The sequence below is a fragment of the Camelina sativa genome, chromosome 1 (genome assembly GCF_030686135.1).
Source record: "Camelina sativa cultivar CO46 ecotype springtype chromosome 1, ASM3068613v1".
NCBI classification, from domain to species: domain Eukaryota; kingdom Viridiplantae; phylum Streptophyta; class Magnoliopsida; order Brassicales; family Brassicaceae; genus Camelina; species Camelina sativa.
Window position 1 is genome coordinate 22,433,688 of NC_141880.1, and position 17,410 is coordinate 22,451,097.

Below are 17,410 nucleotides of genomic sequence, written 5' to 3' on the forward strand. Positions count from 1 at the left end.
AATCCAATGCATTTGACTAATGATAAGAGTTCGGGTTAAATTTGGAATGTTTAGACAACACTTAAACCCGTTTTATCCCAAAACATGCTAAAACCGAGAAAACAGGCTAAAACCGAGAGAAAACATATATTCGACGCAGTAAATTGCTTTGTTACTCTTTCTAGGGTCAAAATATGTAACAATACAATGCATTTTACTAATTATAAGAGTTTGGGTTGAATTTGGAGTGTTTAGACAACACTTAAACCTGTTTTAATCCAAAACAGGCTAAAACCGAGAAAATAGGCTAAAACCGAGAGAAAACATATATTCGACGCAGTAAATTGCTTTGTTACTCTTTCTAGGGTCAAAATATGTAACAATACAATGAATTTTACTAATTATAAGAGTTTGGGTTGTATTTGGAGTGTTTAGACACCACATTTACCCATTTTTTGCCCAAAACAGGCTAAAACTGAGAAAACATTGATTCGCTGTAGCAAAATTCAACGAACCGACGGGCGTCCCGGACATAGCCTTCAACCCATGTAAATTGATTAGTTACTGTTTCTAGGATCAGAATGTGTGACAACCCAATGCATTTGACTAATTGTAAGATTTCGGGATGAATTTGGAGTGTTTAAACAACAATTAAACCCATTTTATCCCAGAATAGGCTTAAACCGAGAAAACAGGCTAAAACCGAGAGAAACATTGATTTGAAGCAGTAAACAACTATTTTACTCTTCCTAGGGTCAAAATATGTAACAATCCAATGCATTTGACTAATTATAAGAGTTCGGGTTGAATTTGGAGTGTTTAGACAACACTTAAACCCGTTTTATCCCAAACAGGCTAAAACCGAGAGAAAAAATAGATTTGAAGCGGTAAACAGCTTTGTTACTCTTTCTAGGGTCAAAATATGTAACAATACAATGAATTTTACTAATTATAAGAGTTTGGGTTGAATTTGGAGTGTTTAGACACCACTTTTACCCATTTTCCCCAAAACAGGCTAAAACCGAGAAAACATTGATTCGAAGCAGTAAACTGATTTGTTACTGTTTCTAGGGTCAGAATGTGTGACAACCCAATGCATTTGACTAATTGTAAGAGTTTGGGATGAATTTGGAGTGTTTAGATAACACTTAAACCCATTTTATCCCAAAATAGGCTTAAACCGAGAAAACAGGCCAAAACCGAGAGAAACATTGATTTGAAGCAGTAAACAACTATGTTACTCTTTCTAGGGTCAAAATATGTAACAATCCAATGCATTTGACTAATTATAAGAGTTCAGTTTGAATTTGGAGTGTTTAAACAACACTTAACCCTGTTTTTATCCCAAACAGGCTAAAACCAAGAAAACAGGCAAAAACCTAGAGAAAAAATAGATTTGAAGCAATAAACAGCTATTTTACTCTTTCTAGGGTCAAAATATGTAACAATACAATGAATTTTACTAATTATAAGAGTTTGGGTTGTATTTGGAGTGTTTAGACACCACATTTACCCATTTTTTGCCCAAAACAGGCTAAAACTGAGAAAACAGGCTAAAACCGAGAGAAAACATATATTCGACGCAGTAAATTGCTTTGTTACTCTTTCTAGGGTCAAAATATGTAACAATACAATGCATTTTACTAATTATAAGAGTTTGGGTTGAATTTGGAGTGTTTAGACAACACTTAAACCTGTTTTAATCCAAAACAGGCTAAAACCGAGAAAACAGGCTAAAACCGAGAGAAAACATATATTCGATGCAGTAAATTGCTTTGTTACTCTTTCTAGGGTCAAAATATGTAACAATACAATAAATTTTACTAATTATAAGAGTTTGGGTTGTATTTGGAGTGTTTAGACACCACATTTACCCATTTTTTGCCCAAAACAGGCTAAAACTGAGAAAACATTGATTCGAAGCTGTAAATTGATTAGTTACTGTTTCTAGGGTCAGAATGTGTGACAACCCAATGCATTTGACTAATTGTAAGATTTCGGGATGAATTTGGAGTGTTTAAACAACAATTAAACCCATTTTATCCCAGAATAGGCTTAAACCGAGAAAACAGGCTAAAACCGAGAGAAACATTGATTTGAAGCAGTAAACAACTATTTTACTCTTCCTAGGGTCAAAATATGTAACAATCCAATGCATATGACTAATTATAAGAGTTCGGGTTGAATTTGGTGTTTAGACAACACTTAAACCCGTTTTATCCCAAACAGGCTAAAACCAAGAAAACAGGCTAAAACCGAGAGAAAAAATAGATTTGAAGCGGTAAACAGCTTTGTTATTCTTTTTAGGGTCAAAATATGTAACAATACAATGAATTTTACTAATTATAAGAGTTTGGGTTGTATTTGGAGTGTTTAGACACCACATTTACCCATTTTTTGCCCAAAACAGGCTAAAACTGAGAAAACATTGATTCGAAGCTGTAAATTGATTAGTTACTGTTTCTAGGGTTAGAATGTGTGACAACCCAATGCATTTTACTAATTGTAAGATTTTGGGATGAATTTTGAGTGTTTAAACAACACTTAAACCCATTTTATCCCAAAATAGGCTTAAACCGAGAAAACAGGCTAAAACCGAGAGGAACATTGATTTGAAGCAGTAAACAACTATGTTACTCTTTCTAGGGTCAAAATATGTAACAATCCAATGCATTTGACTAATTATAAGAGTTCGGGTTGAATTTGGAGTGTTTAGACAACACCTAAACCCGTTTTATCCCAAACAGGCTAAAACCAAGAAAACAGGCTAAAACCGAGAGAAAACATAGATTTGAAGCAGTAAACAGCTATGTTACTCTTTCTAGGGTCAAAATATGTAACAATACAATGAATTTTACTAATTATAAGAGTTTGGGTTGTATTTGGAGTGTTTAGACACCACATTTACCCATTTTTTGCCCAAAACAGGCTAAAACTGAGAAAACATTGATTCGAAGCTGTAAATTGATTAGTTACTGTTTCTAGGGTCAGAATGTGTGACAACCCAATGCATTTTACTAATTTTAAGATTTCGTGATGAATTTGGAGTGTTTAAACAACACTTAAACCCATTTTATCCCAAAATAGGCTTAAACCGAGAAAATAGGCTAAAACCGAGAGAAACATTGATTTGAAGCAGTAAAAAACTATGTTACTCTTTCTAGGGTCAAAATATGTAACAATCCAATGCATTTGACTAATTATAAGAGTTCGGCTTGAATTTGGAGTGTTTAAACAACACTTAACCCTGTTTTTATCCCAAACAGGCTAAAACCAAGAAAACAGGCAAAAACCTAGAGAAAACATAGATTTGAAGCAATAAACAGCTATGTAACTCTTTCTAGGGTCATAATATGTATCAATCCAATGCATTTGACTAATGATAAGAGTTCGGGTTAAATTTGGAATGTTTAGACAACACTTAAACCCGTTTTATCCCAAAACATGCTAAAACCGAGAAAACAGGCTAAAACCGAGAGAAAACATATATTCGACGCAGTAAATTGCTTTGTTACTCTTTCTAGGGTCAAAATATGTAACAATACAATGCATTTTACTAATTATAAGAGTTTGGGTTGAATTTGGAGTGTTTAGACAACACTTAAACCTGTTTTAATCCAAAACAGGCTAAAACCGAGAAAATAGGCTAAAACCGAGAGAAAACATATATTCGACGCAGTAAATTGCTTTGTTACTCTTTCTAGGGTCAAAATATGTAACAATACAATGAATTTTACTAATTATAAGAGTTTGGGTTGTATTTGGAGTGTTTAGACACCACATTTACCCATTTTTTGCCCAAAACAGGCTAAAACTGAGAAAACATTGATTCGCTGTAGCAAAATTCAACGAACCGACGGGCGTCCCGGACATAGCCTTCAACCCATGTAAATTGATTAGTTACTGTTTCTAGGATCAGAATGTGTGACAACCCAATGCATTTGACTAATTGTAAGATTTCGGGATGAATTTGGAGTGTTTAAACAACAATTAAACCCATTTTATCCCAGAATAGGCTTAAACCGAGAAAACAGGCTAAAACCGAGAGAAACATTGATTTGAAGCAGTAAACAACTATTTTACTCTTCCTAGGGTCAAAATATGTAACAATCCAATGCATTTGACTAATTATAAGAGTTCGGGTTGAATTTGGAGTGTTTAGACAACACTTAAACCCGTTTTATCCCAAACAGGCTAAAACCGAGAGAAAAAATAGATTTGAAGCGGTAAACAGCTTTGTTACTCTTTCTAGGGTCAAAATATGTAACAATACAATGAATTTTACTAATTATAAGAGTTTGGGTTGAATTTGGAGTGTTTAGACACCACTTTTACCCATTTTCCCCAAAACAGGCTAAAACCGAGAAAACATTGATTCGAAGCAGTAAACTGATTTGTTACTGTTTCTAGGGTCAGAATGTGTGACAACCCAATGCATTTGACTAATTGTAAGAGTTTGGGATGAATTTGGAGTGTTTAGATAACACTTAAACCCATTTTATCCCAAAATAGGCTTAAACCGAGAAAACAGGCTAAAACCGAGAGAAACATTGATTTGAAGCAGTAAAAAACTATGTTACTCTTTCTAGGGTCAAAATATGTAACAATCCAATGCATTTGACTAATTATAAGAGTTCGGGTTAAATTTGGAGTGTTTAGACAACACTTAAACCCGTTTTATCCCAAAACATGCTAAAAACCGAGAAAACAGGCTAAAACCGAGAGAAAACATATATTCGACGCAGTAAATTGCTTTGTTACTCTTTCTAGGGTCAAAATATGTAACAATCCAATGCATTTGACTAATTATAAGAGTTCGGCTTGAATTTGGAGTGTTTAAACAACACTTAACCCTGTTTTTATCCCAAACAGGCTAAAACCAAGAAAACAGGCTAAAACCTAGAGAAAAAATAGATTTGAAGCGGTAAACAGCTATGTTACTCTTTCTAGGGTCAAAATATTTAACAATACAATGAATTTTACTAATTATAAGAGTTTGGGTTGTATTTGGAGTGTTTAGACACCACATTTACCCATTTTCTGCCCAAAACAGGCTAAAACTGAGAAAACATTGATTCAAAGCTGTAAATTGATTAGTTACTGTTTCTAGGGTCAGAATGTGTGACAACCCAATGCATTTTACTAATTGTAAGATTTCGGGATGAATTTGGAGTGTTTAAACAACACTTAAACCCATTTTATCCCAAAATAGGCTTAAACCGAGAAAACAGGCTAAAACCGAGAGAAACATTGATTTGAAGCAGTAAACAACTATGTTACTCTTTCTAGGGTCAAAATATGTAACAATCCAATGCATTTGACTAATTATAAGAGTTCGGGTTGAATTTGGAGTGTTTAGACAACACCTAAACCCGTTTTATCCCAAACAGGCTAAAACCAAGAAAACAGGCTAAAACCGAGAGAAAACATAGATTTGAAGCAGTAAACAGCTATGTTACTCTTTCTAGGGTCAAAATATGTAACAATACAATGCATTTTACTAATTATAAGAGTTTGGGTTGAATTTGGAGTGTTTAGACACCACTTTTACCCATTTTCCCCAAAACAGGCTAAAACCAAGAAAACATTGATTCGAAGCAGTAAACTGATTTGTTACTGTTTCTAGGGTCAGAATGTGTGACAACCCAATGCATTTGACTAATTGTAAGAGTTTGGGATGAATTTGGAGTGTTTAGATAACACTTAAACCCATTTTATCCCAAAATAGGCTTAAACCGAGAAAACAGGCTAAAACCGAGAGAAACATTGATTTGAAGCAGTAAAAAACTATGTTACTCTTTCTAGGGTCAAAATATGTAACAATCCAATGCATTTGACTAATTATAAGAGTTCGGCTTGAATTTGGAGTGTTTAAACAACACTTAACCCTGTTTTTATCCCAAACAGGCTAAAACCAAGAAAACAGGCAAAAACCTAGAGAAAACATAGATTTGAAGCAATAAACAGCTATGTTACTCTTTCTAGGGTCAAAATATGTAACAATACAATGAATTTTACTAATTATAAGAGTTTGGGTTGTATTTGGAGTGTTTAGACACCACATTTACCCATTTTTTGCCCAAAACAGGCTAAAACTGAGAAAACATTGATTCGAAGCTGTAAATTGATTAGTTACTGTTTCTAGGGTCAGAATGTGTGACAACCCAATGCATTTTACTAATTGTAAGATTTCGGGATGAATTTGGAGTGTTTAAACAACACTTAAGCCCATTTTATCCCAAAATAGGCTTAAACCGAGAAAACAGGCTAAAACCGAGAGAAACATTGATTTGAAGCAGTAAACAACTATGTTACTCTTTCTAGCGTCAAAATATGTAACAATCAAATGCATTTGACTAATTATAAGAGTTCGGGTTGAATTTGGAGTGTTTAGACAACACCTAAACCCGTTTTATCCCAAACAGGCTAAAACCAAGAAAACAGGCTAAAACCGAGAGAAAACATAGATTTGAAGCAGTAAACAGCTATGTTACTCTTTCTAGGGTCAAAATATGTAACAATACAATGCATTTTACTAATTATAAGAGTTTGGGTTGAATTTGGAGTGTTTAGACACCACTTTTACCCATTTTCCCCAAAACAGGCTAAAACCGAAAAAACATTGATTCGAAGCAGTAAACTGATTTGTTACTGTTTCTAGGGTCAGAATGTGTGACAACCCAATGCATTTGACTAATTGTCAGAGTTTGGGATGAATTTGGAGTGTTTAGATAACACTTAAACCAATTTTATCCCAAAATAGGCTTAAACCGAGAAAACAGGCTAAAACCGAGAGAAACATTGATTTGAAGCAGTAAAAAACTATGTTACTCTTTCTAGGGTCAAAATATGTAACAATCCAATGCATTTGACTAATTATAAGAGTTCGGCTTGAATTTGGAGTGTTTAAACAACACTTAACCCTGTTTTTATCCCAAACAGGCTAAAACCAAGAAAACAGGCAAAAACCTAGAGAAAAAATAGATTTGAAGCGGTAAACAGCTATGTTACTCTTTCTAGGGTCAAAATATGTAACAATACAATGAATTTTACTAATTATAAGAGTTTGGGTTGTATTTGGAGTGTTTAGACACCACATTTACCCATTTTTTGCCCAAAACAGGCTAAAACTGAGAAAACATTGATTCGAAGCTGTAAATTGATTAGTTACTGTTTCTAGGGTCAGAATGTGTGACAACCCAATGCATTTTACTAATTGTAAGATTTCGGGATGAATTTGGAGTGTTTAAACAACACTTAAACCCATTTTATCCCAAAATAGGCTTAAACCGAGAAAACAGGCTAAAACCGAGAGAAACATTGATTTGAAGCAGTAAACAACTATGTTACTCTTTCTAGCGTCAAAATATGTAACAATACAATGAATTTTACTAATTATAAGAGTTTGGGTTGAATTTGGAGTGTTTAGACACCACATTTACCCATTTTTTGCCCAAAACAGGCTAAAACTGAGAAAACATTGATTCGAAGCTGTAAATTGATTAGTTACTGTTTCTAGGGTCAGAATGTGTGACAACCCAATGCATTTTACTAATTGTAAGATTTCGGGATGAATTTGGAGTGTTTAAACAACACTTAAACCCATTTTATCCCAAAATAGGCTTAAACCGAGAAAACAGGCTAAAACCGAGAGAAACATTGATTTGAAGCAGTAAACAACTATGTTACTCTTTCTAGCGTCAAAATATGTAACAATCAAATGCATTTGACTAATTATAAGAGTTCGGGTTGAATTTGGAGTGTTTAGACAACACCTAAACCCGTTTTATCCCAAACAGGCTAAAACCAAGAAAACAGGCTAAAACCGAGAGAAAACATAGATTTGAAGCAGTAAACAGCTATGTTACTCTTTCTAGGGTCAAAATATGTAACAATACAATGCATTTTACTAATTATAAGAGTTTGGGTTGAATTTGGAGTGTTTAGACACCACTTTTACCCATTTTCCCCAAAACAGGCTAAAACCGAGAAAACATTGATTCGAAGCAGTAAACTGATTTGTTACTCTTTCTAGGGTCAGAATGTGTGACAACCCAATGCATTTGACTAATTGTAAGAGTTTGGGATGAATTTGGAGTGTTTAGATAACACTTAAACCCATTTTATCCCAAAATAGGCTTAAACCGAGAAAACAGGCTAAAACCGAGAGAAACATTGATTTGAAGCAGTAAAAAACTATGTTACTCTTTCTAGGGTCAAAATATGTAACAATCCAATGCATTTGACTAATTATAAGAGTTCGGGTTAAATTTGGAGTGTTTAGACAACACTTAAACCCGTTTTATCCCAAAACATGCTAAAACCGAGAAAACAGGCTAAAACCGAGAGAAAACATATATTCGACGCAGTAAATTGCTTTGTTACTCTTTCTAGGGTCAAAATATGTAACAATCCAATGCATTTGACTAATTATAAGAGTTCGGCTTGAATTTGGAGTGTTTAAACAACACTTAACCCTGTTTTTATCCCAAACAGGCTAAAACCAAGAAAACAGGCTAAAATCTAGAGAAAAAATAGATTTGAAGCGGTAAACAGCTATGTTACTCTTTCTAGGGTCAAAATATGTAACAATACAATGAATTTTACTAATTATAAGAGTTTGGGTTGTATTTGGAGTGTTTAGACACCACATTTACCCATTTTCTGCCCAAAACAGGCTAAAACTGAGAAAACATTGATTCGAAGCTGTAAATTGATTAGTTACTGTTTCTAGGGTCAGAATGTGTGACAACCCAATGCATTTTACTAATTGTAAGATTTCGGGATGAATTTGGAGTGTTTAAACAACACTTAAACCCATTTTATCCCAAAATAGGCTTAAACCGAGAAAACAGGCTAAAACCGAGAGAAACATTGATTTGAAGCAGTAAACAACTATGTTACTCTTTCTAGGGTCAAAATATGTAACAATCCAATGCATTTGACTAATTGTAAGAGTTCGGGTTGAATTTGGAGTGTTTAGACAACACCTAAACCCGTTTTATCCCAAACAGGCTAAAACCAAGAAAACAGGCTAAAACCGAGAGAAAACATAGATTTGAAGCAGTAAACAGCTATGTTACTCTTTCTAGGGTCAAAATATGTAACAATACAATGCATTTTACTAATTATATGAGTTTGGGTTGAATTTGGAGTGTTTAGACACCACTTTTACCCATTTTCCCCAAAACAGGCTAAAACCGAGAAAACATTGATTCGAAGCAGTAAACTGATTTGTTACTGTTTCTAGGGTCAGAATGTGTGACAACCCAATGCATTTGACTAATTGTAAGAGTTTGGGATGAATTTGGAGTGTTTAGATAACACTTAAACCCATTTTATCCCAAAATAGGCTTAAACCGAGAAAACAGGCTAAAACCGAGAGAAACATTGATTTGAAGCAGTAAAAAACTATGTTACTCTTTCTAGGGTCAAAATATGTAACAATCCAATGCATTTGACTAATTATAAGAGTTCGGGTTAAATTTGGAGTGTTTAGACAACACTTAAACCCGTTTTATCCCAAAACATGCTAAAACCGAGAAAACAGGCTAAAACCGAGAGAAAACATATATTCGACGCAGTAAATTGCTTTGTTACTCTTTCTAGGGTCAAAATATGTAACAATCCAATGCATTTGACTAATTATAAGAGTTCGGCTTGAATTTGGAGTGTTTAAACAACACTTAACCCTGTTTTTATCCCAAACAGGCTAAAACCAAGAAAACAGGCTAAAACCAAGAAAACAGGCTAAAACCTAGAGAAAAAATAGATTTGAAGCGGTAAACAGCTATGTTACTCTTTCTAGGGTCAAAATATGTAACAATACAATGAATTTTACTAATTATAAGAGTTTGGGTTGTATTTGGAGTGTTTAGACACCACATTTACCCATTTTCTGCCCAAAACAGGCTAAAACTGAGAAAACATTGATTCGAAGCTGTAAATTGATTAGTTACTGTTTCTAGGGTCAGAATGTGTGACAACCCAATGCATTTTACTAATTGTAAGATTTCGGGATGAATTTGGAGTGTTTAAACAACACTTAAACCCATTTTATCCCAAAATAGGCTTAAACCGAGAAAACAGGCTAAAACCGAGAGAAACATTGATTTGAAGCAGTAAACAACTATGTTACTCTTTCTAGGGTCAAAATATGTAACAATCCAATGCATTTGACTAATTATAAGAGTTCGGGTTGAATTTGGAGTGTTTAGACAACACCTAAACCCGTTTTATCCCAAACAGGCTAAAACCAAGAAAACAGGCTAAAACCGAGAGAAAACATAGATTTGAAGCAGTAAACAGCTATGTTACTCTTTCTAGGGTCAAAATAGGTAACAATACAATGCATTTTACTAATTATAAGAGTTTGGGTTGAATTTGGAGTGTTTAGACACCACTTTTACCCATTTTCCCCAAAACAGGCTAAAACCGAGAAAACATTGATTCGAAGCAGTAAACTGATTTGTTACTGTTTCTAGGGTCAGAATGTGTGACAACCCAATGCATTTGACTAATTGTAAGAGTTTGGGATGAATTTGGAGTGTTTAGATAACACTTAAACCCATTTTATCCCAAAATAGGCTTAAACCGAGAAAACAGGCTAAAACCGAGAGAAACATTGATTTGAAGCAGTAAAAAACTATGTTACTCTTTCTAGGGTCAAAATATGTAACAATCCAATGCATTTGACTAATTATAAGAGTTCGGCTTGAATTTGGAGTGTTTAAACAACACTTAACCCTGTTTTTATCCCAAACAGGCTAAAACCAAGAAAACAGGCAAAAACCTAGAGAAAACATAGATTTGAAGCAATAAACAGCTATGTTACTCTTTCTAGGGTCAAAATATGTAACAATACAATGAATTTTACTAATTATAAGAGTTTGGGTTGTATTTGGAGTGTTTAGACACCACATTTACCCATTTTTTGCCCAAAACAGGCTAAAACTGAGAAAACATTGATTCGAAGCTGTAAATTGATTAGTTACTGTTTCTAGGGTCAGAATGTGTGACAACCCAATGCATTTTACTAATTGTAAGATTTCGGGATGAATTTGGAGTGTTTAAACAACACTTAAACCCATTTTATCCCAAAATAGGCTTAAACCGAGAAAACAGGCTAAAACCGAGAGAAACATTGATTTGAAGCAGTAAAAAACTATGTTACTCTTTCTAGGGTCAAAATATGTAACAATCCAATGCATTTGACTAATTATAAGAGTTCGGCTTGAATTTGGAGTGTTTAAACAACACTTAACCCTTTTTTTATCCCAAACAGGCTAAAACCAAGAAAACAGGCTAAAACCTAGAGAAAAAATAGATTTGAAGCGGTAAACAGCTATGTTACTCTTTCTAGGGTCAAAATATGTAACAATACAATGAATTTTACTAATTATAAGAGTTTGGGTTGTATTTGGAGTGTTTAGACACCACATTTACCCATTTTTTGCCCAAAACAGGCTAAAACTGAGAAAACATTGATTCGAAGCTGTAAATTGATTAGTTACTGTTTCTAGGGTCAGAATGTGTGACAACCCAATGCATTTTACTAATTGTAAGATTTCGGGATGAATTTGGAGTGTTTAAACAACACTTAAACCCATTTTATCCCAAAATAGGCTTAAACCGAGAAAACAGGCTAAAACCGAGAGAAACATTGATTTGAAGCAGTAAACAACTATGTTACTCTTTCTAGCGTCAAAATATGTAACAATCAAATGCATTTGACTAATTATAAGAGTTCGGGTTGCATTTGGAGTGTTTAGACAACACCTAAAGCCGTTTTATCCCAAACAGGCTAAAACCAAGAAAACAGGCTAAAACCGAGAGAAAACATAGATTTGAAGCAGTAAACAGCTATGTTACTCTTTCTAGGGTCAAAATATGTAACAATACAATGCATTTTACTAATTATATGAGTTTGGGTTGAATTTGGTATTAGAATGTACCAAGGAGGAGAGAGGAGAGGCCGGTAAGGCCGAGCCTTGGAAGAAGAGAAGAAAGGCCGGAAAGGCCATGTAAAGGCCGGTAAGGCCATGTCCGTGTCCGTGAGCGACCATGTACCGTGTCCGGTACCATGTACCGTGTCCGTGAACGGACCCATGTCCGGTGAGCGGCCAGTTAGGCCGTGAACACATTGAAGAGAAGGCCCGTCCGTACAGGCCCGTCCGTACAGGCCCGTCCGTACAGGCCCGTCCGTACAGGCCCGTCCGTACAGGCCCGTCCGTACAGGCCCGTCCGTACAGGCCCGTCCGTACGATGAAGAGAAGGCCCGTCCGTACAATGAGGAGAAGGCCCGTCCGTACGGTCGTGCTCTTAGGGCTGCTCTCGGTCCATGTGATGGAAAGGCCGAAGTTTGAGTGGCTTAGGAGAAGGAAAACGAGGCCTTACAAGAGAGAGAGGCCCATCTCACAAGGAAAAGGAAGGAAGAAGGAAAAGGAAGGAAGGGAGATTCACGTGTGCTTTTGGTTAGGTGAAGGAAGAGAGAAGTCGCTCTCTTCTTCCTCTACTCGAGACAAACGGCTACAAGTCACTTTCATACCTTCCCCTTCTCTCTTTGTGTCTAACGGTCATATGACCTTGTTTTTCCTATATTAAGATGTAATCTCTCATATGTAAAACAATCACAATATTATCTAATAGAAGAGAAACCGTTTTCCCTCTCTACTTGTGTTCTTGTTCATATCAACAATGTAGAGTGTTTAGGAGATTAGCGGTTAGAGGCTGCCCTTAAGGCAGCCTATTCTCTTCTCAAATCCACCTAAACTCTTCTTATTTACTGCTTTACTTAGCCTAGATTACTGATTCTTAATCCTCCTTCTCCTAAGTATACAAACTCTAAGTGTTGTGATACTAGAAGAGGATAAGTCTCAAACTAGTGCTTCTCCTTGATAGGATCCGCTTACTCTCTAGTATTTGGGTTCTATCTAGCTGTTCTATGGGGAGTTCATCACAAGTTGATGTTCTCTCCTCCCCCTTGAGAATGAGTTAGTTTGTTGTGGGTAAAGGGGGATTCATTCACCAAGTGTTTGTCTACCCTCTCTTGTGAGCTTTGTCTCATAAATCCCAACATGGTATCAGAGCAGGTTCTGCTCTTGGTGATTCAAACTCGTTCTCAATTCAATTCATCTTTGGATTCGCTAAGTTAAAGTTTTTAAATTTCGCTTAAGTGTTAATTCGCTTAGCTTAGTTCTTTAAAGCTTTAATTTTGGCTTTTGTCGTTAAATCGATTCTCTAAACAGCTCAATGTTGAGTAAGCTTGGTCTCTTGTCTTGTTAGAATTTGTAGACCAAGTGAGTGAAGAGAAATCGAGTTTAAAAGCCCCATCCTTAAGCTTTACCGATTTGGTAATAGCTTTGTTTAATTTGGGATGGTGGGGAAGTGATGAACCATTGAGCAACTTGTTTTGTTCATGGTGAGGATTCACGGTTCTTGTGTGCTTGTATGAGCCACGAAATTCTTAGGATTTTCTTAGGATTCTCTTAGGATTTAGTTAATTTTCCTTTAAAGGTTTAATTTTGCTTTAGTTAATTTTCCTTTAAAGGTTTTAGTTGCTAAATCGCTTCTTCTTCATCTCAATGTTGAGAAAGCTTTGTTTCTGGCCATATGGTGTGTCCAAATTCGAGCTTGAGGAAGAGAGAGACTTTATTTTAGCATGTATGGCCCGCTTGGTCAAATAGATTCAAGGTGGTCCAAGATGCATTCTTTTAACCAATGGACAAAAGGTTGTTCCAAAGGTGGTTCTTCCTTTTATTTTGATTTTTGACCATGGAAAGCATCTTCTATATGCTAATTCGTGGTTCTTGAAGGCTTTTAATCTTGGAGAACACTTTGTTTAAGTGATGCTACCATGAGATATGCCTAAACCTTTGGAGAAACTAATTTTCCATAAGGTCCATGTGTTTCAGCCATTAAAGCACCAAAAGAGATTGTCTTCTTGGTTGTTCTTGGCTGTCAAAGCTTCTGCAAACTCAAGAAAACAGAGTCTAACTCTGTCCATAGGAACTCTTGAGCTCTATTCTACTCTCCATTCATCTTATACTACCGCCAATACTCTCCCTTATACTCTCACTTTCTATTCTCCATATATACTCTTATTAATTCTCTAAATTCTCTATTTAATTTCAGTCTATACTCTATACTCTAATCTCTCACAATCTCTTGTTTAGAAACTGTCCCATTGAGTTTTGGTTTCAGTTTCAACCTTGAAGATATGTGGAGCTCGCTGGCTATCTCTAGAAGAAGTGGCGAGGTTGAAGGCTACAAGATAGCCATGAGGAGAGCGCAGCACAATGCCTGGAGTTAGAACCAAGGGCCACCAAGTCTTTGTTAAGCTGGTGGAAGGTGATGAATCAGTCCAAGAGCATGTGTGTTAGTGCCAAGTTGTTGATCGGATGTGCACAATGGTCTTTAGGAAAGGTGATGCACAAGGTTTCAACTGTTGATTGGATGTGCACAAGAACGGTGATGCACAAGGCTTCAACTGAGGTGATGAGGTTTCAGCCCATCATCAAGTAAAGGTTACGGGGGAGATCAAGTGACTTCAGACCGTACCTCACAGATTCTGCTCGGCCACAAGCAAAAGTCTTTACTTAAAGCTCAGCCGAAGCGTCTCAAAGATCGACTCGGACGAAACCCTTCCACTGCGATTCGGCTTCCGCGTTCTTCATTAAAGTTCGAGACCACAGAGTCATCTTGCCAGTGGAAGTGGAATCATACCAATCCGAGCAGCCGTTCGAAAGTTATGTCCGATTCAGTGGGCATATGTCAGTCTGACGATAAAACTGGCCGGGTTTAAAAACCATGGTTAGAGAAGCGGTCTCAAGGAGGAATTCCAAACCACATCAGTGATCAACTCTCTCCTTCCTATCCATCAAAACACCATAAAGGCTGTGCTCTAAACTCTACTCTATTTAAATTTCTTAAATTCATTACCTTAGCTTCATTACTAGTCTTTACTCTTTAATATGTTCTCTTAAATTGTCACACTTTTAGAAATTTTCTTTGATATTCCTCATAGCAAACACTTATTCTTTTCTTCTTTATCACTTGTTTAAGGGGTAAAGGAGACTATGAGAGCCTCAAAGAAATTCTAAAGGCGCAAGGATGGAGATCATAAGGAATGTGCTAAAGGCAAGGTGGGCTAAGGAGTAGGAGCGGTTCAAATCATGAAGAGAAGGGAGCTAGTTCTTTGCAAACCAAGGTCAAGGGACATCTTGGATAGTGGAGTCTATACTCTTTTTCCCTTAACAAAGTTTTATCCCAAGAGGTTTTCTTTGTTGAGGTTTTTAATGAGGTAGATGACACTAGTCCACCCTTGATCTTTGGTCCCCATGGTGTCCCACCGATCAAGCGTGCGGGGGAGTATTAGAATGTACCAAGGAGGAGAGAGGAGAGGCCGGTAAGGCCGAGCCTTGGAAGAAGAGAAGAAAGGCCGGAAAGGCCATGTAAAGGCCGGTAAGGCCATGTCCGTGTCCGTGAGCGACCATGTACCGTGTCCGGTACCATGTACCGTGTCCGTGAACGGACCCATGTCCGGTGAGCGGCCAGTTAGGCCGTGAACACATTGAAGAGAAGGCCCGTCCGTACAGGCCCGTCCGTACAGGCCCGTCCGTACAGGCCCGTCCGTACAGGCCCGTCCGTACAGGCCCGTCCGTACGATGAAGAGAAGGCCCGTCCGTACAATGAGGAGAAGGCCCGTCCGTACGGTCGTGCTCTTAGGGCTGCTCTCGGTCCATGTGATGGAAAGGCCGAAGTTTGAGTGGCTTAGGAGAAGGAAAACGAGGCCTTACAAGAGAGAGAGGCCCATCTCACAAGGAAAAGGAAGGAAGAAGGAAAAGGAAGGAAGGGAGATTCACGTGTGCTTTTGGTTAGGTGAAGGAAGAGAGAAGTCGCTCTCTTCTTCCTCTACTCGAGACAAACGGCTACAAGTCACTTTCATACCTTCCCCTTCTCTCTTTGTGTCTAACGGTCATATGACCTTGTTTTTCCTATATTAAGATGTAATCTCTCATATGTAAAACAATAACATTATTATTCAATAGAAGAGAAACCGATTTCCTCTCTATACTTGTGTTCTTGTTTCATATTAACAATGTAGAGAGTTTAGGATTAGCGGTTAGGGGCTGCCCTTAAGGCAGCCTATTCTCTTCTCAAATCCACCTAAACTCTTCTTATTTACTGCTTTACTTAGCCTAGATTACTGATTCTTAATCCTCCTTCTCCTAAGTACACAAACTCTAAGTGTTGTGATACTAGAAGAGGATAAGTCTCAAACTAGTGCTTCTCCTAGTTAGGATCCGCTTACTCTCTAGTATTTGGGTTCTATCTAGCTTGTTTATGGGGAGTTCATCACAAGTTGATGTTCTCTCCTCCCCCTTGAGAATGAGTTAGTTTGTTGTGGGTAAAGGGGGATTCATTCACCAAGTGTTTGTCTACCCTCTCTTGTGAGCTTTGTCTCATAAATCCCAACATTTGGAGTGTTTAGACACCACTTTTACCCATTTTCCCCAAAACAGGCTAAAACCGAGAAAACATTGATTCGAAGCAGTAAACTGATTTGTTACTGTTTCTAGGGTCAGAATGTGTGACAACCCAATGCATTTGACTAATTGTAAGAGTTTGGGATGAATTTGGAGTGTTTAGATAACACTTAAACCCATTTTATCCCAAAATAGGCTTAAACCGAGAAAACAGGCTAAAACCGAGAGAAACATTGATTTGAAGCAGTAAAAAACTATGTTACTCTTTCTAGGGTCACAATATGTAAAAGTCCAATGCATTTGACTAATTATAAGAGTTCGGCTTGAATTTGGAGTGTTTAAACAACACTTAACCCTGTTTTTATCCCAAACAGGCTAAAACCAAGAAAACAGGCAAAAACCTAGAGAAAACATAGATTTGAAGCAATAAACAGCTATGTTACTCTTTCTAGGGTCAAAATATGTAACAATACAATGAATTTTACTAATTATAAGAGTTTGGGTTGTATTTGGAGTGTTTAGACACCACATTTACCCATTTTTTGCCCAAAACAGGCTAAAACTGAGAAAACATTGATTCGAAGCTGTAAATTGATTAGTTACTGTTTCTAGGGTCAGAATGTGTGACAACCCAATGCATTTTACTAATTGTAAGATTTCGGGATGAATTTGGAGTGTTTAAACAACACTTAAACCCATTTTATCCCAAAATAGGCTTAAACCGAGAAAACAGGCTAAAACCGAGAGAAACATTGATTTGAAGCAGTAAACAACTATGTTACTCTTTCTAGCGTCAAAATATGTAACAATCAAATGCATTTGACTAATTATAAGAGTTCGGGTTGAATTTGGAGTGTTTAGACAACACCTAAACCCGTTTTATCCCAAACAGGCTAAAACCAAGAAAACAGGCTAAAACCGAGAGAAAACATAGATTTGAAGCA